The sequence below is a fragment of the Protopterus annectens genome, chromosome 14.part0 (genome assembly GCF_019279795.1).
Source record: "Protopterus annectens isolate FY-2018-M chromosome 14.part0, PAN1.0, whole genome shotgun sequence".
NCBI lineage: Eukaryota > Metazoa > Chordata > Ceratodontiformes > Protopteridae > Protopterus > Protopterus annectens.
Window position 1 is genome coordinate 679342908 of NC_056748.1, and position 22087 is coordinate 679364994.

A 22087-nucleotide genomic window follows, 5' to 3' on the forward strand; every position below is an offset into this window, starting at 1 on the left:
GAGCTTGCTACTATTATTTAACTAGGATATACATGACATTTCTAAATCATACTTTAACTGAAGAAAGCATTAGTCTCCATGACAGTATTTTTTTTCAAAACACTCTACTGTTACATATTATATATGATGTTAATTTGTTACATTTGAGTCTGAACTCTGATGAATGGTACCTTGTCGAATTAGTTAATTATTTAAATTATTATAAGTAAAATCAATGAAAAATGACACAGTAAGTATTTATTGAGTTCAAGTAGGGGAATAGAAACGTCTATGTTTGTATTATATGTTGCTTTGTTTGGCTTATATATAATGTAAATAGTAACCCATCTTTACCTTCCTTTGTCTGTGAAGAATTATTGGACTCTCTGAACATTCTCAATAAATCATTGCTGTTTCTCTGTTGTTTAAGAATCCCTCCTTTTTTTAATAAAAAAAGATGACAAGTGATGTACCATACCAGCTGATACTTTGACAGATGTAGTTGTAAGAATTATTTTTTTGGGACAGCTATCCTGAAATCAGTTTTTTGCTTCTTCTTTCTAGCAACAGTCCAAGGATTTGTTTCTTTTATTCTTTTAAGAGTAGCGGCTATCCATTCCATTTCCTTTGGGATAGACACCATGTTGTTGTTTTTGATGACTATAGTAGCTTCTTCTAAGTCATTAAAGGTTCTCATCTCATTGGCAAAAATTATTTTTATCTTGGCTGGAAAGGCCAGCTAGTTTTATTATTGGCCAGACTGTTTTCCTTTGTTCTAGTATTCTGGAAGAATAATCATTGTCAAACCTTATCAGGCTTTGATTGTATTTTAAGGAAGATTTTCTCCAAGCAGATTTTAATATTAGTTCCTTGTCCAGAAATGAAAGAAATGTTATAACTATGGATCTGGGTGGAGTATTTGCTGTGTTAGAAGCACGTTTCCTCAGTGCTCTATGTGCCCTTTCAATTCCAAATGAAAGTCCCTCTTTCAAGTCTAAATTCAGGAATCCATGTTGTTAAGAATGAAATAATGTCTTCTCCTTCAATGTCTTCAGGCAGACCAAAGATCCTTATGTTGTCTCTCCTTTCCCTGTTTTCTAAGTCATCTATTTTGTTAAGCAGCCATGTGTTCTGTTTAAGCAGAAATTCTTTTTGGAATTCTTCCTCCTTGAGTCTCCCTTCAATGTCATTTAGAGAAGTCTCTATATTTGTTATTTTTGTATGGTGTTGCTGTAATAGTTCCTTAAGAGTATCAGTCTGTTTTTGAGAATTTAATTTGAGGTTTTCTAAGTCATTTTAAAGCCATCCATCTTCAAAGATAGTTCCTGTAAGGTAAATGTCATCAATTGCAGTACTTTTTTCAAAGCAGCATGTTGATGAGAATTCCTTGAGTTGTTCATATTCAGTGACTCAATATATCTCCAAGTTACTTGACAGGAAAATTTTTGTATATCTCCAACAAAGCTGATATTTATGTAGTTTAGTAGCTTATTGATAGCTTTCTGATGTTTTAAACTTGAAAATAATACAATTTTCCTATATTATACTAGTTTATGGAGCTCTCAAACTTCACTGCTCTCAGTGGCCATCTAGACTCTGCCCCCTAGTGTGCATTTTCTGAAGGATATCAAGTCTGAAATTCAAATAGATATGGATATTTACTTGCATCAATTGTTACTGATTTGCCAGCAATCCACACATTTTAACAGGAACAGACTAAAAATCTAAAGCCAGAATCTGAACATTCTTGAAGAATTGTACAGTTGAGAGGCATGATGTGAAAGGAGCTGACTCTAGTGCCTGTTATATTTCATAAATACAAAAAAGGCACATCCCAGGCTTTGTCTGTTATATTCTTAGTTTAGCTGACTTTTTCAGCATATTTACTGCAAATATGTTTAGAACCAGTTGAGAACAACCAAACATTTTTTTTTATTTTCTTTCATAATGGAGCATTCATAATGCAAAAAGCCATAATATAATAACTATAATAATATTATAATATAAGAATTGTTTGCCCCAGAAAGGGACATTTTGTAGCATTTAAAAATTATACAAAACAAAAGAGAAAACAATGCATTGTCAGCAGGAATTGTAAACTTGCACTCCAAGTCTTAGTTCCATCAGGCTGACATAAAAACACAACTCGAGTACAATTTATAACTGAATTCCATAACCAGATGTATTGTTGAAAGAAATATACTAGAAAAAAATAAAAATGTTTCAGAGGAAGAACCTTGTACTGACAGATTCTGCAATTAGTCATGCATGATCATTAGAATATACTAGTTTGTCAAATTGAACTGTTCTGAGTTTACATTGGGATAGGTGTTGTACATTTGAGGATTGTAAATGTAACACAGGCCTAAGTATATATTTACTAGATTTTCCTTGCATTACAGTTAAAAATCATATATATTTAACCTGATAAAGCAATATGTGTTATCACTGCAGATATGCCGTACCCAAACCTGTGTGTGTTGTTCAAGACAATGGGGCAAAAGATAGAAAGTTGTTTTTTGGGGTCCAATTTCTGTCTTCAGTCTGTAAAAAAATAATTCCTTCATCTAAAGCATGGTGAATCTAGGGGATTCAGTCATATTGACTAATGTTGCCAAAATGGGCATGGGTAGTTACCAGTGATAAGTAAGTTGAGGATGTACATCAGGGACCCATGCTAATGGTGGGAGGAGTATATGTGGCTCTACTGGTCTGTGTCTGCCTGCCATAAAGTCCAGCAGCCCTGGATCAATAAGCTACTGGCCAGCCAATGGCCAGTTGCCCAGCAAGGGTTACCTGGGATAGCTCTGTTGAGTGAAAGCTGGACATAAAATCAATCAACCTGCCAAACATGGACTAAGAATTGCTACACACAGTGCAGGTTCACTGAGAAGACAGAGTTTGTAAGTGGATAACATGATGGTATAGAGAAGGCTGGACATTCTATATATCCATGAGACAAGATGGAAGGGGAGTGCAACAAAGCCACTTGACTTGGTATCCAGAGTCCACTTCTCATGTGGAGAACAAGCTAGAAATGACATCTGAACAGTGGTGAAAGAGAGGTTTTACAAGGCAGTGAGGGATGTTGTCAGAATTAGTGACAGTCTCAAGGCAATCGCACTCCAATGTAATGGTAGGGCAGTATTCATAATCTCAGCCTATGCCCCATACCAGGGCTGTGATAGTGAAGGAAAGAGTGCAGTCATGCAGCAGTTGCAGGACCTACTAGATAAAGCAGGACAACATGAATTGGTGTTGATAACGGGTGACTTGAATGCACATATTGGGACAGACAGAACAGGATATGAGGACTTCCTGGGTCCACATGGGTGGGGCAACAAGAATAAAGTACAAGAGGTCATTCTAGACTTCTGTCTTGCAAACAGCTTGATAGTAGCCAACACATGGTTCCAAAAGTGAGACAGTCACTAGATCACATACAAGAGTGGCCAACATGCAACTCATGTGGTCTTCTTACTAGTAAGGAAATTCACTGGGGTAGACTCAATGATTGCAAAATCATTCCCAGTGAAACAGTTGGCCCACAGCATAAACCATTGCTTGCCATAATCAGCTGCAAGCAGTGTTCAGAGAAGACTCTAATTTCAGTACAGACCAGGCTAAAGACCTGGAGGTTAACTGGAGAGCAAATGCAACAGTTCAAGGAATTACCCAGGGCTCTATCACCCCAAGAAGAGGAGGAAATAGGTGGAGTTGAAGAAAAATGACAGCTCCTCAAAAGAGTATGTGTGAGGACTACAGAATGTGGCAACACCGGGTATGGAAATAAGGTACATAAGGAAAGCTGAAGGTGGAATGCAGAAGTCCAGGAAGTCATCAGATAAAAGGAGGAGTGCAGGACAAAATGGGAGACCAAAAGATGGACAAGGCTAGAAAGAATACTGACTGGCAAACAAAGAAGCTAAGAAAGTAGTTGCAATAGCAAAGAGTAGGGCATCAGAGTCATGCTACCAGCTTCTGGAAAGTGACACAGTAGGTGGCAGAAGGAAATAACAAATTGCAAGGCAAAGACAGAAAGATAAAGAAAATAGTCAGACAACCTTCATAAGGGATGCCAGCAACAACTTGCTGACCAGTCCACCGGGCATCAAAGGCAGATGGAAAAAAGTACTTCCAGCAGCGTCTAAATGAAGAAAATCCCACAGAAACTGTATTGTCCCAGACACAGCCTACAATGAGAGAAAAAGAGAAGTCTGCCATAGAAGAAGTAAAAATAATAGTAAGGAAAATAAATTTAAGGAAAGCAACAAGCTCAAAAGACGTCACAGCAGAGATTATAAAGATACTGGGGGTTATTGAGGAGAAATGGTTCCTGAGGGTACTTATAGGGGTGTGGAGAGAGAGGCCTATCCTAGATGACTGAAGAATAAGCCTATTCATGCCAGTGTACAAAAACAAAGGGGACATCCACAGCTGGGGGTAGTACAGAGATAAGAAACTCATCTCACATTGCATGAAAGTTCTGGAGATGGGAGCTGACAGATGGATATGTAGACTAGTAGAAAGTAAGAAGGAAAATGAGCAGTTCAGATTCAAATCAAGATGCAGCACACCTGACATGATGTTTGCAGTGAGACAGATAGTTCAGAAGAGAAGAGGAAAGACTCCAATGGGCCATTCCTACACTTGGAGAAAGCATATGACAAGGTCCCAAGAAAGCTGATCTGGGCAGTACTGCAGTGGTTCCAAGTCCCAGAAACAGTGGTAGAATTACTGTAGGCTATGTGCAAGGATCCAATGACTCAAGTACAAATGGTGTTCAGTCACACAGAGAGTTTTCCAGTGGGAGTGGGTGTACATCAAGCTTCAACTCTGAGTCCTCTGTTGTACATACTGGTGATGGACTACTTTAGCATACTGGTCAGAGAGGACAGATCAACAAAGTTGCTGTATGCTTACAATGTGCCATTACAGACAGACTCTGAGCAAGAACTTCAGCAAAGGATAGGGTAATGAACTGCAAAATTGAAGGCACATGGGATGAAGCTGTATACAGTTAAGAAAGTGGTAATGGCAGCAAATTGGGGGAATCAGAGAATGCTGAGAATTGAGATAGAAGGGAAGACATTGGAACAAGTTAATATCTTCATATATCTGGGAGGAGTGATTGAGGGGAAATGATGTCTGAATGAAGAGGCCAAAGCTAGAATCAGAGGGGCTGCAGCTAACTGGCATAAAGTGTCAGGTGTAGTGTGACCGAAGAATGCCAAAGAAACTGAAAAGTAACGTGTACAAAACAGTGGTGTGACCAGTATTACTGTATGGTACAGCAATCTGGACACAGTAAAGACAGAACAGATGAGGAAGCTAGAGGTGATAGAAATGAAGTGCCTGACATGGTTGGTAGGATGCACACTGTGGAACAGACAAAGAAATTAGGACATAAGATCAGAAGCCACAGTAGCTCCAGCTGCAGGCAAGATCAAAGAGAACAGATTACAGTAGTGTGGGCACGTGCAGAAAAGTAGAAGACAATCTAATGAAGAAGATTTGGGACAGATAGGAAGAAGGTAAGAGAAAACAAGGGCATTCAGCAAAGAAGCAGATGTATTCCATGACAGAAGATCTCCAATAGTCAGGCATGAACTCCGAAGAAGTCAGGAGTGTAGCATTGAACTGAGAGATGCTGTCAGTTAACACAATACCCCAACTTCATGTAGAAAATGTGAAAAAAGGGGGCTGATGATGGTGATCTAAAATGTGGGCAAAAACTGCCTATGTCATTCTTGAATTGTGAAGAGGGATCAAATGACAGACTATCTGGAGATGTTTTGAATATTGGTAAATTTTAAAACAAGACGATTTTTCTTTTTGGCAAAATTCTTCCTGAGCAGTGCAATATGGCTTACAGGAAAGCAGAAATAATTAGGCAATTTCTTTCTGGTAACAAAAGGTTAGACAGATATGAAAACCACAATTCATGGTGTATAGAAGGTGTTAGTGGTTGTAAACTATGCAATTGTTGTTCTTTATAGGTTCAGACAAAAGTACTAGGCTAGCTGCCCTCTTGGGCTATTTTAAGCCTAGCCAATTTCCCTTTTTGTGCTCAAAGTAACCTAGGACTTTTTGTTATACATTGGCCTTATCCATCCTATGGTTGATTATTATATATTGCCAATAATGCGAATAATTGGGATCATACTATAGATAATTTGAAGGGACCCATGCATGATGTAAAGCACTTAAGAGATAGATATGTCTATTAGGGCAGGGTGCAGTCCTGAGGCAAATTTTCCCTTTCATATCTACAAATCTACATTGCACTTGAAAATGGACATTGAAGTATTTTGTTTTATGTGGATTGGAAATCAGTAAATATGCACTTAAAAATGAGATTACTTCAGCCGACACTAACAGAATGTACAGTATCACCTGTTTTGTTACTTGTAGAATAGAAGGTATTATATAGTTAGTGGAATGTTCCTGAAAAGCATTTTATATTAGCCAAAGCAAATATAACAAAGATAGTAAAAAGATATATATAAAATGAGCAAAACAACTTTATTCTATAAACAATCCACAGTTTGTGCTTCCATTCCTAAAACCAATAGAATGGTCAAGCACAGAATATCCGAACATTTAAATAATTTATACTGCAAAAGAATTACTAATGCTTTGTTCTGGAATTTTAAACATGCTTTTATTAGTTCAAATTGCAAATTGACATTTGTTACACTCATTCACAGTTAGCAACGTGCATCATTTTGGTCTTCTGATAGAAAACAATTTGTTTCTTGCTTTGAAAAGAGAGTCTTGAAAAGGGTTATATTTGTTACGTTACAAGTACATCCCAGTTTAAATTAATATTGCAAAACTTTTCTCCTGTTTTTTTTTTTGTGCAGTTGGGACATTGAAAAGCATCTATACTCTCCACTTCTAAGTCACTCTGCTTAGAAACAGTTTTTACCCAATCCATATTTTCAGGGATTGCTACTGTGATTTTACCCCTGAAGCACTGTAGGGCTTCATCTGGCTGAGTAAATACTTGAGGACCATCACAGAAAGCAATCCTAAGATGCACTTGCTATAACATTGAGGTTTTGAGTCTTTTACCTCATAATATTTTCATCAGAGGGTGTCACTGCTTACACGTATCATAACCATTTGCTGTGAAAAATCATTATTGAAACATATTTTGTGTTCCAAATATTTAATGTCTTTTTTTTCCCACACAATTCTGAATACATTTTCTTTGTTAAGTGGTGCATCAAGTTTAGGTCACAGGGCTAAGGATCAATGCACACATTCCAAATGAAATTTTAATGAGGAATCCAGTCCCAACACGGCAAGAATCCATGTCTGAAAAAAAACACAGTATGTTATTTTGATCTGTGGTTTCCTGCATATCTAGTATACGAATGTTATTGCACCATCCCCAGTTTTCCCAATCGTCTATAGTATCCTGAGGTATTTGTGGAAAATCAAAAAGGAAGCTTTAGCACTCAGCTTCTCGAATTGTAGTTTTAAATCATGGATGATCTGCTTCTCTAATTTTAGTTTTTAATCAAGGGTAGTCAGCTTCTCTAATTGTAGTTTTAAATCATGGGTGGTCTGCTTTGAGGTGGCTGCACTGCTCACAACATCTGTTGCTGTATTCTTGACCACCTGCACTTGCAAGTTTAAAAATGATCGAAAAGTGTTACCGAAATCATTAGTTGCTTCATCGAGGTATTAAGTGCTACAGGTCTGTGAAGGATAATGTCTCTCCAGATATTGTCAATAATTGATCATCACTGATCAGGTTTGGACATGGGCTGAGACTCCTTTTTTCTGCCATGGCACTAGCAGTTTCTTCCCATTTGAATGGGCTGCCAATACTTTTCAAGGTTCATTTTTGCTTTTGGTAGTTTTTTTTTTTCTTTTTTTTTTTGTAACACAGATTACTCAGAAGGCACATTAATGTGATTAATTAAGAAAATCATGTCTCTTTTTGCTGGTTCTAGGTGAAGTTCACAAAGTTCTTTAGCCCTAAAGCTGCAATTTTGAATTGCACACGCAATGTCACTGTAGAGGAAGTCCTTTGAATTACTATTGCTTTATATACATATACCCTGGTACACAGAAAAGCCTATTTTTATGTCTTTATACATTTATAAAATGCAATACCAATGCAAAGGTGCTATAACTAGAGTACTTAGAATTGAATAACAGTAGATTGTAAGTTTCAGTGTTCTTTTAGACCAGGTGTTAATGACCTTATGTAATTTTATTGACATTTTTTCAGTTATAGATCTTTTTCAACTTTTGATATGCTTTATTTATTTATTTTAATTGTTTTTGTAAAGCTTGCACTTTATATTGATATTTTTGCACTACATTGTTTGCTATTGTTTAACTATATTTACAAATACTTTTTAATGCAAGTATGTTCTATGAAGATATTCACATGGCTCTTTGTCTAACAGTGGAGATATAGGATTTTGTTTGTTTACTAGTTACACATCACTGAACTTGTTCCCTCATCAGATTGTTTGGGTTCTAAAGTTTATCACATACTATATAGAAATTTTATGGTGAGTTTATTACCATTTACTTTGCTTTGTTGCTCTCTAGGTTTTATGATGTCATCGTATGAGACAGTTCTCCTATAAATACAAGGTATTCAACACATTTTATTTACTTGTTAATGAAAAAGATTTGATTAGCTTCAAAACTGGTTTAAAGACATTGTTCCTATATTATGTAATGGATTAAAAGGATTTGAACTGCCTTATTTGCAGTTTATTCCTGATTTTGCTGAACATGTCGGTGTTTTTTGGGTTTTTTTGGGCTTGTGCACATTTAATGGCTTTGGTTCTCAAACTGTACAACCTTGTATGTATGTGTATAGTTAAAATTACCACTGAGATGTACTGAAACCCTGAATGTAAAATGGCAATCAGAGATGTGGTTTGTAAGTGAGTATCATATTGTGAGTTTCAGAAAGCTTTATTTAGAACTCTGAAAGACAGACTTAAAGATGACCTTTATATAGAATGGTATCAAATGGAAGTTTTGTGTGTACTTTGTTTTCAGTCTGGCATGATTCATTATACTCAATCTCCCTTGCACATACATATGACTTCTGCTCAGGTGTCGACCACAGTACGTATAGTATTTGTGCATATGGGTATAATGGCAACTCACTTCAGCAGTTGAAGCACATCATGAGAAGCAGCCCAATGACAGAGGAGTTTTTCTTTTTGGTCAAAATTAGTCTGAATTTCCTTATTGCAGAACCGAACAGCTGGGTAACTACAGCAGAGCTAGTAAGAGAGATGGCTAGAAAGGTGCTTGGTGTGACATCTGGAAAGAGGAAGGAGGACAAGGAGACCTGGTGGTGGAATAAAGAAGTACAGGAGAGTATACAGAGAAAGAGGTTGGTGAAGAAGAAGTGGGATTGTCAAAGAGATGAAGAAAGTAGACAAGAGTATAAGGAGATGAGGTGCTCTGAGAGTGTTGATGGAAAAGTACAGAGAAGGTCAGAAGGCTATGGATAAGGCGTATGAAGTGTTGTATAAAAGGTTGGACACGAAGGAGGGAGAAAAGGACCTGTACCAATTGACTAGACCAGGGACTGAGCAAGTAAAGATGTGCAGCAGGTAAGGGTGATAAAAGATAATGAGGGAAACGTACTCACAAGCAAGGAGAGTGTGTTGAGCAGATGGAAAGAGTACTTTGAGGGGTTGATGAATGAAGAGAATGAGAGGGAGAGAAGGTTGGATGATTAATGGATAGTGAATCATGAAGTGCAGTGGATTAGCAAGAAGGAAGTAAGGATAGCTATGAAGATGATGAAGAACGGAAAGGCTGTTGGTCCAGATGACATACCTGTGGAAGCATGGAGGTGTTTAGGTGAAATGGCAGTGGAGTTTTTAACTAGATTGTTTAATGAAATCTTGGAAAGTGAGAGGATGCCTGAGGAATGGAGAAAAAGTGTTTTGGTACCGATTTTTAAGAATAAGGGTGATGTGCAGAGCTGTAGTAACTACAGAGGGATTAAACTGATCAGTCATAGCATGAAGTTATGGGAAAGAGTAGTGGAAGCTAGGTTAAGAAGGGAGGTGATGATTAGTGATCAGCAGTATGGTTTCATGCCAGGAAAGAGCACTACAGATGTGATGTTTGCTCTGAGAGTGTTGATGGAAAAGTACAGAGAAGGTCAGAAGGAGTTGCATTGTGTCTTTGTGGATTTAGAAAAAGCATATGACAGGGTGCCTAGAGAGGAGTTGTGGTATTGTATGAGGAAGTTGGGAGTGTCAGAGAAGTATGTAAGAGTGGTACAGGATATGTACGAGAGTAGTGTGACAGCAGTGAGGTCTGCGGTGGGAGTGATGGGTGCATTTAAGGTGGAGGTGGGATTACATCAAGGGCCAGCTCTGAGCCCTTTCTTATTTGCAATGATGATGGACAGGTTGACAGATGAGATCTGACAGGAGTCCCCGTAGACTATGATGTTTCCAGATGACATTGTGATCTCTAGTGAGAGTAGGGAACAGGTGGAGGAGACCCTGGAGAGGTGGAGATATGCTCTAGAGAGAAGAGGAATGAAGGTCAGCAGGACTAAGACAGAATATTTGTGTGTGAATGAGAGGGAGGACAGAGGAATGGTGAGGATGCAGGGAGTAGAGGTGGTGAAGGTGAATGAGTTTAAGTACTTGGGATCAACAGCTCAGAGTAATGGTGAGTGTGGAAGAGAGGTGAAGAAGAGAGTACAGGCAGGATGGAGTGGGTGGAGAAGAGTGCCAGGAGTGATTTGTGACAGACGAGTATCAGTAAGAGTGGAAGGGAAGGTCTACAAGAGGGTAGTGAGACCAGCTATGTTATACGGGTTGGAGACAGTGGCACTGACAAAAAGGCAGGAGTCAGAGCTTGACGTGGCAGAGATGAAGATGTTAAGATTTGCACTGGATGTGATAAGGATGGACAGGATTAGGAATAAGTATATTAGAGGGTCAGTCCAGGTTGGAAGGTTTGGAGACAAAGCCAGAGAGGAAAGATTACGTTGGTTTGACATGTGCTGAGGAGGGATGCAGAGTATATTGGGAAAAAGATGGTAAAGATGAAGCTGCCAGGTAACAGGAAAAGAGGAAGGCCTAAGATAAGGTTTATGGATGTGGTGAGAGAAGACATGCAGGTGGTTGGTGTGACATAGCAAGATGCAGAGGACAGGAAAAAATGGAAACAGTTGATCTGCTGTGGCGACCCCTAATGGGAGCAGCCGAAAGAAGAAGAAGAAAAAGAATGGTGGCCAAAGGTGAACTTGATATCTGTATATATACCTTTGGTCACGACTCTGCACTACAGAAATTCATTTCAGCTTCATACTGATCTTGACCAAAAAAACACTATGTGTACTTATTAAGAAGAAATGATAAGATGGTGGTGGTGCTGCATTTTAGACATAGCCACATATGTTAATATGTTAAACACAGTCTAGTATGGTGTATAGCAATAGCTTCCACGGACATCTGCTCAGGGTGGGAAATAAGGCACACATTTACATTATATCTTTACTGAATTGTCATTAAGGAAAAAAAATCATATAAAAGCAAACTCGCATACAATTTAACTGAATGAAATAAACTGGTCGAAATTAAAGATCTCCGGCACCCTTATCTGCCAATGTTTCACAACTGTGGAAGAAAACAACAGCTCATAAACTTTAAATTGATCCTGTCTCACAAATGAATGTTATATCTTCAGTGGCTTCTTAAAGAAAAAGTTATCTTGGGAGTTGCAGATAGGTTCATAGATAAGTAGTAAGATAGTTGCCTTTATGGGCCATTTTAAGCATAGACAATTTCCCTTTTAGTGCTCAAAATAATCTATCAAATTTTGTTAGAGATTGGCATTACCCATTGCATGGTTTATAATTATATTTTATCCCTAATGAGAGTAAACTGGATCATACTATAAATAATTTGAGGGGACCCACACATAGGCTAACACCCCAGTCCATTAGTAGTTGAGGGAGAAATCCAGGGGTAAATATTCTGTTTTCTATCCATAAATCCAAGTTGTACTTGAATATGAACAGGGATGGACTTTGTTTAATGTAGCTGGGGAGTCTGATTCAGAACAGCAGTATATGTGAGATGGGTCTACTTCAGTAGACCAACTTATCTAAACACTGAAGCGCATATAATCGAGATGACAACTCAGCACATGCCATGGTACGAAACGGTCAGAAGACCATAATTTTAACATGGGAAAAGAATTGGTTGGCCAACATGGTGACCTTTTCCCTTTTCCACACTGCAGTGTAATCTCAGAGTTGGTATATTTAAGTAGAGGGGTGTGGGGGGTGAATCCCCCCACCTGAATGGGTTTAATTTAATGTGGTTTGTTTTCATGGTATTGGTGGATGACTGAGTGTTTTCCCTGTGTAAGTTTATGATGTTTTGATCTTTTGGTATCATAGTGTGTTCGTTCTTTTGTCTGAGTTATATGCACTTCAATGTTTAGGTAAGTCAATCCACTGAAGTAGATCCAAGTGAGATATATCTATCCCTCCAAACCATTCCATTGATGCTGCAGAAGAGGTTTAGATACTTGCTGATATGCAGTAAATTTATCAGTAGTTGGTTAGAGGATACCTTGGATGTCAGAAACGTCACCTCTTAGCAGTCTGTAGGATACAGAGGATAATGACAGGGATTTGAGTCAGTCTATGTTCTACTTGTTGTTTAGGCCTTGTATTCTTTTAGTAAGGTATTTCTGTGGGCATTCCAGTTAGTGTATGTATCTGAACAGATAAATGCCAAAGGGGCATTATATTCAATGACTGGCTTAACAAAGGGTGTAGTTCAACAGAGTTAACAAATTATAGACCTATTGTGATCCAATCACCTCTCTCGAAAATCTAAAATCCTTGAGAAATATATTCACTTTCAGCTTATGAACCATATAACCAAATATAACTTCTTCTCCAACGGCCATCATGGTTTCAGGCCCATCTACAACATTACTACTACTGTCCTCCTCAACTTCATTAACCTAGTAAACCAATATAGAAATAAGGGCAACCTTGTTTCTTCACTTTTCCTTGACCTTTCCAAAGCACTTGACACAATATTCCACCACATGCTTCTCTCTGAACTTTCAGCACTAGGTCTAATTTATCCCTCCCTCTACTGGTTTCACATTTGTTTATGCAATTGTCAGCAGGCATCTAAATGGCAACAAAACCTTTCAGCATTTCAACCAGTCTCCATTGATGTTCCCCAGTTTTCAGTGCTCAGATCCCTACTATTTAATATTTTCAGAAATAAAGTTCATAATGCTATAACAATTGCCACTCTTATACAATATGGCAATTATTCAGCCTTTATCTACTCAGCCTCATCCATAATTAAATTAAAAGAAATCACTAAAAAATCTTTCCCTGACATTGCAATATGGCTGTAAAATTCTAACTTGCTGCTCTTGCTACTTAATGCCAAAAAAAAAAAAAAAAAAATTATGCTCTTCACTCCAAAACAACACCTTAACCAGAGTGATGCATTTCATATTACTTCAAGTAATAACACAAAAATAAAAACTATAAGCCAAACAGAACTCTCAGAGTACTAACAGATGACAACCTCACATTTGATCAGCACATACGTCATTCCCTCAAGAAAACTCACCAAAAGCTTGTCTGTCTCAATAGGGTCAAACCTACCTGACAGATCAAGCAAGGACTATCTTAGCAGCAACATACGTCTTTCCCTCTATATTATATACATCCGCTAGTCTTACAAATATCAACACCATGTATAAAACTAAACTAGCCTCCTGCTATTTCAAAATAGCAAAACTTGCAACCAACCAGTCACCCTCATGAAACAGATCACTGCCTTGCATAAAAACAATAAAACTGGCTTGAACTCCCAAACCAGTTGCCACACTCATAACTAATTATTGCTTGCAGCCTATTGTACTCTCCAGACAAATGCTCAGCATTACAAAATAATCTGCAGTACTATTCATCAACTAGAGACCCTCGCTCTAGCAATAAATGTTTACTATGCATCAATAAGGCATTCAACACTGCAGTAGACTCTCTACTCTCATTATTTGAAAAAAATCTGGAATGAAATCACTACACAATTAAAACAGGTAGAAACATTAAATAGTTTCAAAACTTTGCTTAAACAGCAACTATGCCAAAGATGGCTCTGATCTTCCTGCTCAACTGGCTTGTTTTACTCAGACTGCTTTTCTTCAACTCTTACAGCCACTTATTTCATAAATTGTTACCTTTCCTCCTTCTCTCACACCCACCACCAACTACAATTCCTCCTCTGTCCATTTATCTTCCAGCTCATTTCCATAACTCCTTTCATTTCTCTATCAGTTTTAAGCTACATTTTACTTGTCTGTCTGTAATTTATTATTAAACCCAAAAATACGCAGTTTGATCTTTTCCTTGCAGCCATCAACTGTTATTGTATGTGATTTCTCTGCTCAATAGTTAGACAATTTATGTTAATTTCTCTCTTGTTTTTTTTTAGTTGAAATGCTATGTTCATGTAAGAAATATTTAAACATATTTAAGAAACGTAAATATGATGAGGTATGTGTGTTTTACTTTCCAATAATAAATGTTATAATAATATTAAATGTTATAAATGTAATAAGGTCCGGTGGAGGATTTCCAATTTTTGGAATATAAATGGCAATTAAAAACTAGAGCCATCTAGTTTCCCAGTAAAAATTAATATATTTCCATTTTGAGTGTATTGAAATTAAAGGCAGCTATGTATATTTGAACTTATTTTTATTAGTCATGTTTTTATAAAATGCATTAGTATAAGTAGAATTTTTATATTATAGTTGTATATGTGAGTATATATTTGAGTAGGGAAATGGACTGTTGCTTTAATAATCAATGGTGTGTTTTAAATGGGCATTTATTAAGGCTGTTTTGTATGTATATAAGCTTGTAGAGGGACATGGTATTTTATTTTGAAGAAGTCCTGTGTACTGAGTGGGCGAAAATGCTAAATAAACTGGTTTCCTTTGGGTTCATTGCTTCACCATCCGAATGAAAAGGGATCATTTTCAATTACCAGATAAACACATATAATAAAATGTTAGATAACTATTACTGATGATTTAAATTCTTTGCATTGTCAGAGACAAGCAATAATTATTTCATAAGTTCTTTATTTTTATAATTGTAATTTAATCTTCTGAGGTCCATACAAACTAAATTTTTGAGATAATGTCTGTCTGTGTAATTTTTTTACATGAATTGTGTGATATTAGAATGCATTTATATCCTGTGATAGAAAAAATATTCTACATGCTCTGTCTTTAACTATAGCTGAAGGTGATAAAAATATTTTTTATTGAGATTAAGTCCGACTGAGTAGGAGCCCATTTTCAGTGGAGGCCCAGGAACAAGCTCCAAAGTATTATACAAAAATTTAAGAACAATATAATTTTACAGGCCTGGAGAGAAAAGCTCCAAAGTATTACAAAAAAATTTTAAAAACAATATAATTTTACAATCTTCAAACATAATACAAAAAAATACAGGTTAAATAATTATAACAAATTAGGCCTAACATGAAAACACTGGTTAAGAATATGTTCATGTTATATGACAATAATATAATATTTAGAGACATTTTCATCAGTTTATAGGGAAATTAAAGGTACGTTAATATAATACAAATAGGAATTGCAATATGAAGTGAAAGACAAGCAAGCTTTTAGTATAGTTAGAGATAAAGCCAGGGGAGAAAACTGATGGAAGCAAGGAAGTGAGTGAAGAAAGGAGAGTAAAGAGGTGTATGGTATGAAGGGTCTAAATTAGAAGACTGAAGATGTGTTCTTTTGAATGTGTCTTGGTCGAACATAAAAGGCTGAAAATGCAAAATATCAAAGTGGCTGTTAAGCAAATTCTTTCCCTGGGAAAGAATTTGCTTGGCCGCTTCAGTACTTTGCCATTTTTGGCACTGTAGTGCGGTCTCAGAGTTGATATATTTATGTAGGGGGTGGGGGGGGGGCAAAGCCCCCCACTTAATGTAATGTTTGAAATTGTTTTTCTATTTTTTTTTTATTTTTTTGTTGGAACAGCAATTTTTTTTTCCCTTGGAAAAAAATTGCTGTTCTGACACTTTGACATTGTAAGCTTTCACATACATAGGGCTGATGTATCAACATTCTCTTTTTTAAGCATTTAGTGATCCAATATAGACCCATAATGAATAGGTGCTTATTCACATTTAAGGATGCAGTTTCTCAAGTACTGAGCAAGAACAGATTCAGATCTTGACTGAGAAGTCTTTCAGATTGGCTTTGAAAGATGGGAGAGAGGGTATTGACCTGACTGATACACCTTAGGAGTTCCAGGCATTATGCTTGGCAGATTTGATAGGTATGAGATCATTCAAGAATTTTTGGTCATTGGGTTGTAAAGACTGAATGGGGGCATAGCTATGTAGAATTATAAATTAGTTCTGAAGAAGCAGATGGATGCATGCTAATTTTATAGGTGGTAAGTCTATACATTAGTTGATGTGGTAGTTCTAACCAATTTAGGCTTTTTAGTGCTACCCAGTGGTAGGTTCTGAAATGGGTATTTTTTGCAAATTTAGCAACTTTCTTTTAACATCATTCAAGTTTTGATTTTTGTGATGCCTGGAGTATAGTAAGGATGAGAGCTCCATAAGGAAGTGTGGAGAGGTGATAAGTAGTGCCAAGAATGTTCCCAAATAATATAGATGTACATTTCACCTATTATCTAAGGAAAATCAGAACATGTACTCTTGTTGTTGCCTTTGTGTCAAAAAAGGACCTGAATTCACTTCAATATACCATAAACACAATTTGCTATTTCATTACCCAAACAATTAGAAGTTAATATCAATGTTCATACTAACAAAAAAAAAAAAAAAAACAGTCCAAGAAAGATCTAAGAACTTGCTTGTCTCTCTCTAGTTTAAACTGTCAAGTTGAAATAATTGATTAACTAGTAGGCAGGTGTATGTCAATAGAAATTAGCTACAAATTCAGAACACACTATAAGAATGCATCCTTTCTTTTCACTCCTATACCAAAAAGTATTGAACTAAACAGTATTTTTCAACAGTTAACCATAAAATCTAGGAACCCAACACACCTATCCTTTGAGGCAGAACTAATCACCAAAACATTCAAGAGCAAAATTTAAAGCCCACATAAAGGAAACCTCAAAATCGATGACAACTGCATTAAATAAAAGTACCCACATAGGCATACATCTCAATTGTCCAGATTCTCGCAGAATATCCTGATTTTTGCCTTTTATTTTTCGTCAGTTCATCAGAAAATGTGTGGTTTTCTAGCAAATCAATGGGGATTGAAGTCACTAAATGATACTAAGTAATGACAGTTTGAGTTTCAGGCTTCATATTGTTCAGAAAATATATAACCATGCCAAATCTATAATTCTATCAACTATTGGAGCAATACTGAAATTCTGTCCTTATTTCTGGGCCTTTGTCCTCCCATTTTTTCTGGCTTTCTCTAGATTTTTTCTGCTGTGAGGTTGAGAGGTATGCACACAGGCACCATAATACCTTGCCCCACATCACTAAGAAACTTAACCATTATTACTACAACAATCAAAGCACAATAGTTTCACTAAATACCATGACATGATAGTAGCCTAAAGGCTCCCTAACTTGCTTTGCTCATTGTACACTATTTTCTTCTTAACTAATCACTTCATTCTTGCATTATACTCCCAATGACTTTACCTTCCTTGAGCAATACTCAAAAGTACAATACTCAAAAGTAAGTAAAGTCTGATTTCTAGCAAGTCAAATTGAAAACTGCAAGATTTCTAAAACATTTTGCAATGGGGTTTCACCTCTACACTACCATAGCAGGTATGTGCCCCCTCATTCATTAACTCCTACACTGCTCATTTTCAGACAAATGTGAATTCACCAAGACATCACAAAAAAGATACTAATGTACAATCCTGCTTTCACTTTACTGATCATGCTTTTGTGGTTTTATTTTTATTGTACCACATTTCTGCCTGGGTCCTCTTTGATTGCTTACAGTCTTCATGAAAGAAGATAATGAACGTCAAACACCTCAGAAGTGAGCTTTAGATTACTGCAAAAGAAACAGTGTATCTGTGACAAATTTCTGACCGCCTTCTCAACCTTTTCAAAAAAAATCTAGTTCAACTACAAAGTTTGGTTGGAATTAATGTTTCTTTTGTTCATCAGGTAAGCCTGCTGGACACAATCATTCCTTTTCAGCAGCATCTCTAAAGCACTGTCTGGTTAACTGACTTCTTCAGAATCACACATCAGGTAAACAAACTTGAGTATATCAAATCCTGCACCTTAGCCTACAGGAGTTCAGTTGTATCAGCACAGAACACTAATCATGTGTGTTAACAGCCAGGCAAACTCAGTGTAAATAATGGTAAATAATGGTACCCTTCATTTAAAACGCTCATTTTCATGCAGCTTACTCTCTTTCTTTCTTCCACAGCATATTTTATTTCCACATGGGTGGCTTCCTTTAGAAACAAAAATTTTCTACAGAAATAGCCATGAAAATGAATGTAAGAGATATACATGAATAACAATGGAATATGGCTTTCTGCAAATTCTTATAAGTTCACTAACTTTGTGACTGCCATAACTGCTCTACAAAGATACTACTTACTTTTGATACTGGTCTATTCTATAGCTTTAATCTTTTCCTGGGACTGCTGTTACTGGGACATACCCTCCATAGTTTGTTCAATAAGTGGGCTGGACCCCAAATATGCAGATGGAATGCGACCCTTGATTATTTTGTAACTGGTGACTGGAGTGGGCAGGTTGGGATGGCAAGTCATTGTCCAGTTTGTGGTAATAGTCAATATTCAGGGGCATGCTGGTTTATGAGAAATGAGTGTAGGATTGGAATGGGACACAGTAAGGGGAATATCAACCCCCCCCACCCACACACACACACACAAACATGCACACACGTGCACGTGCACACACACACACACACACACACACACACACAGACATCTTTTTAGATGAGTGTGTGTGCAAAGACAAAGGATGATAGGGATATATACTGTTGAAAGCATCAAGCATCTCAAGCAACTGCAAATGCATTTTTTGCTAACTTCTAAACTTTGGGATAACTCTTTTCACAGAAGCAATCCTGATCATGTCAGCATTTAAATAAAAGAAAGTGATCACATTCTCCAAGGAAGTCTACAATGGTTCTTAAGAATTTCCTTTGTGACACATGTAGGATTCAAACATAAAAACTCAGAAACCTGTTCACAACAGCTTATTGCCTGTACAATTTAAAACAACTAGCTTTATTAGAATGAATGAATAGAATCAACAGTTTGCACACTCCGTTAAAAGAGGCAGGGTTCTAGGATTCTAAAACTCTACAAACACTGAAGAAAACGGCACTTCATTTTGGTCTGACAGTGCATTATTTTGGAATCCTGAGTGTTAAATGTTCAAAATTCTTTAAACATTCAAGTTTGCATGCATTTCCAAATGAGATGATAATGGAAATAAATACATGCAGATATCTACATACTTGAAATGATACCACACATGAACAGTACAAGTGTTTAACATGTTTTGTTTCTTACTTAAGAGATTGTGACTGTGAGAAACCTAGCAAACTAAATTGATTAGCATAAATAAAATGGTCAAGTATGAGCTACCTATCACAGATGCACGACCAGAGGCTGCGGGTTCCAAAAATAAACTGTGAATCAAACAAAATTAACAGTGAATTTTAAAGTTTCCTCTTAGACGTTTGAAAGCATTCCCCTCTCAGAGGTGGTTACCACTGTATCCACACCTGCTGTTTATCTGTATGTGCTAATGTAGAGATAACTGTACCTCGGAGTACATATTCCTCCAGATTTGCAGTTGTTCTATTGCTCTGTGTATCAAAATTAGGATTCATGCAATATCAGCAAACAGCTGAAAAATATCTCCTGAGGAAAAAAAATATGCACATCACTACATAAACTGGTAAGCAAAACTCAAACCAAGATCAAAAAATGGAAATTAAATTTTCATTGAGCAGAAAAAGCATTTGTACTTTAATAGAAATGCAGAAGAAAGTGCAGCTCTGTCAATCATATGACATCTCGTACAAGGACTCTAAACCAACCACTACAGCAATATATCTTACATGCTAAAATGTTCTGTTTTATGAACCAAGAGAACTATGCAATTAAGAGACCAATTTCAACAGCAGTATCTTGCAAACAATTTTCTGTGTAGTTTAAGCATTTAATATTGTTGGAAAAGCAGCCATAACTGTAACTTTGAAGAAGTATAAGCTACTAACCAAGTTTCAAAAACTGAACAGCCATAACCTGAAATGGATGGAGGCCTGTTTCCCCAATGATAGATGAAATCTTGCAATCATATTTAAGTGCATACTCCCAGCAATACTTTGATAAATGTACTCACGGTAGTGCTTGAAAATGGAAAAGAGTGTAGCTGTTGATTTTCCTAACAATGCAGAGGTTTACAAATCTTACTTGTTTTTTTTTTCATCTACAACCATATACAATTATAGCATTTAATGAGTTTATTTTTGTAACAAGATATCCAAAAACTATCATTGTAGATGGAACAGTGATTCTATGGGTTTCAATTTCTCAGAAATTGCACTAGATGATCAGCTTGAAAATATCATTGTGAACACAATGGTATAAGGCGAGTAACAAATTAATAAATGCATACATATAAATGAACAAATACAAGAAGAAAAAAATTAATAATAGTCATAATAATAATAAAACATTTGATATGATGCAAAGGGAAACACAAGAGAGTTGTGACACTGATAAGTATATAATCTTAGTCTAAGCTTGCAAACTTGTTCTGAGTAAAACCTGCTTGACAATGTCAAAAAAAGTGGAAGTGAAGGAAGAAAGGTAAAGAAATGTTGTTATATTTAATGTTTCTTTGATGTGGAATATAGCTCCCCCTGGGTTTGCCTTCGGGATTGACAGACATAAAGGCTGAAGGCCTGCATATACCCAAAACTCTGTCAAGAATATTTTACAAAGTAGAATAGTGCCATATTAGTGAGAAACCGTACAGCTGTGGTAGATTCAGATGATGGTGTTTTATTTGCAGGGACCTTCCCAGTTGTTTCTTGTGACCAAAACAAACAAAAAAAAAAAAAGATGTGGGTGACTACTTGATAAAATAATGTAGAGTTAGTGATATATGGGAGCCTGCAAAGTTAAAAAAGAAAGGTTACTGAAAAAGTTGACTTAGAATGCTATAAGAGAAAGGTTAGTTTGTTTTTCCTTATGTTGCTTTCTTGTATTTTGTATTGTTTCATTTCTTTCTTCTATTTGCATATTCTGGTGTATTTTCATTGTACTATGTTTTAATTGTATTCTGGTTTCTACTGCATATATAAGCTAGGAAAGAAACCAAAACTGTTTCTGTTGTGGGTCTCACAGAAATACAACAGCACACTTAAGATTAATCACATGTAAAATGAGGGAGGAGTTATGAACTAACCCTTGTATTTAGGAGGGAAAAAAAGGCTTTATTGGAGCATCTCACTCAGACTCTGTTATAGACTGCTGTGAAGGAAAGGTTAGTGTTTTTGCCCTATATTTCTTTATTGTATTTATTACAGTTGTATCGCTTTCTTCTATTTTGCCTACTGCAGTGTATTTTTATTATGCTGTCTTTTAATTGCTTTGTTTTCTATTGCATATTAAAACTAAGAAACAAACCAAAGCTGTGTCTTTTGTGAGTCATACAGGCATCAGATTTTTCCCCACCCTTCTACCATGTTGTTACCTTGATGTTGCTGTAATCTTAAACTCACTCACTCTCTAGTTGCCCTCCCCTATGGTAAACTGACTACATAATTCCCTTCCTCTCACCTTTCATTGGTTATTGTCACTAAGCACAATGTTAATATTTTGGGAACTCCTTAAGCTATTTAAAAATGTATTTGCCCTCCTACTGTATTCCACAGAACCAGAATACTGACTGCCCATCTCTTTTAAAATTAGAGGCTCTTTCCTTAGACTACTATAGCTCAAGCTACCAGCTCTTTCATGGTCTATGTTCGGCTACTGAATTAAAAAAAA